The 2,215-nt window shown below is 31.8% G+C and overlaps 1 pseudogene; it reads right to left on the reverse strand.

The window, feature by feature from the left end:
- Positions 1-572: 572 nt before the first annotated feature.
- Positions 573-1,148, reverse strand: LOC112685416 (annotated as a pseudogene).
- Positions 1,149-2,215: the final 1,067 nt, after the last annotated feature.

The raw sequence follows: 2,215 nt of genomic DNA on the forward strand, positions 1-2,215 counted from the left end.
AGAGTGCCCTGACGTGAACTAGTTTGCAAACTATGGTAACGCTTATTTGTAAACACATATGTTTTCTCCTTCTTCTCCGCCATCACAGGAGTGTAAAATACGCTCCAAAATGCGTAGTATTATTCACTTTCGCTATGTTTTTTTTTCTGGTTGTGATCCGATCGGTATTAGTTTTTTTTGCAACAACCGTTTTGTGTGAAGTGTCGCCTTAGTAGTACGTAAATTTATTTAATGTTTATTTTAACTTGACCAAATAATACTTTGCATCTTTATAAATTAATTACTGATTAATTTTATTATATATCTCTTCCTTCATCCTTTGGTTTCCATGTATACGTGTGATAATCAACCGGATTCTGCCGTTGGCATAACCTCTGGTCAGAGACACTTCGCGGGAATTTCGCGCGCACATTTACTGTAAACACTTAACATTATAATCAATGAAATCAAAACAATATAATATGTCTATTTAAAGTGTTTAACGTATTCTTGAATCATGACAGTTCTTATTGAAGTAAAATATTAAAGTACTGATTGAATTAAAATTTTTATACAATTATGTGTGTTAAATTTTCATTCATTTCATTGGAAACAAGATTCTTCGAATGTTCAGGCTTATTTTTTTTACTACTACTTGGTGGTAATTCTGAATTTGTAATAGGTCCAGTGTTTCATTTGCTATTTACTTTGGATATTAGATCGTCAGTAAGATATGTAAGACGTTTTATTTCAGCCCTCTGTTGTTCAGATATTAACACCAAATCGTTTATAGCATTATTTAATACTTCTTGCTCTTTTAAACGGGTATCTTCTTTGGCTTTTTCTTTGCGTACTTGTCTATTATATTCAAACAATAGTAAACTAGCAGCAATACAAAATATAATACCTTCACCTAGTAGATTTGACCCAAGTTCAATGGCAACTGTTTCACTCAAGGGCTCGATCTTGTCAGCTTTACTGATATTCATGAAATACATTTTCATTTTAACTTCGCACTGATTGTAAAATTGAGCAGGTGGCATCACATATGATCGAAATACAGGAGACTGTTTCGCACGTTCTTTGACATAATTAGCAATAGGCTTACTTACTTGACGCAGAAGTAAAGCGCCGAGTTTGGCGATCGGAAAAACACCGAGAAATACCATAATGGCTTGCAGTTAGGGATTGTATCAACTGAAATTGTTTAACTAAAATGTGTGTATAGACAATAAGTGACAATTAAATCAGAATATAAATGTATTTTATTTTAATTCAAAACATAATAACACCTAACGATGGTTACGATAGCAATAATCCAGTAGCAAATAATAAAAAGCCCAGTGTCTCCCAAGCACCTTTAAATGTAGAAATATCTTAGCACCATAATTTATCAATTGCATACATTCTGTGCACGTGTGTAATAGACACGCTGCCATCATTCGAAGATTTTCACCGGTTGTCGGCCATATTTCTTCTGTATCTTCATCGTGGTGTACACTGAAGGTTCCCATCATCTGTGGATTGTCAACCGGGCCATTAGGTGTCTGATGATATCAGTTTATTATTACTTTTTTTTATATTATTTCGTATCTTTGTGTATATTATTATTAGAAATATGTACAGTGTATTAAGTGTTTGATTGTTTATTATATCATTATTGCACACCTTAAACTTGGACGCCTTATCATTTATCTTTTTTTTTTTTTATTTACATTTTTATTTTATTTATATAATTCGACTTGTAATACCGATTACCTGGTCCTTTTCCACGCAAGTCAGAGCCGCCGACCACCATAATCGTAGGAGCGACTCTGGCGCAAACACCAGTCACGGCCTATTTTTAATTTATGGAACGAAACAATAACTGCTAGAAGATGGTCAGTAAATACCGTCTTGCATCTTTAAACATTTTTTGGAAGAATTAAAAGAAGAAACTGAGATTTTTAATTTGTATAGTGGTCAAAACCGCAATATATAAATATATGGCAATTATGTTTTTGCAAATAAACAAGAGGAAAAAAAATTACAATTAATCATTAACTAAAATTGTTCTTTATTATTTATACTAAATCTCACATGATATATATAATGTTAAAAAAAAAGTATATATACATAATATATATGTACATATCGTAGAATGTTGTAATCTACAGGTCACAATGTGAATTTGGACTTGCTTCCAAGTGTAGGTTTGAAAATTTTTTATTATTTTTCCAGTCAACTTAAGTTCAAA

Source organism: Sipha flava, unplaced genomic scaffold (genome assembly GCF_003268045.1).
Source record: "Sipha flava isolate LNK unplaced genomic scaffold, YSA_version1 275_pilon_pilon, whole genome shotgun sequence".
NCBI classification, from domain to species: Eukaryota; Metazoa; Arthropoda; class Insecta; order Hemiptera; family Aphididae; genus Sipha; species Sipha flava.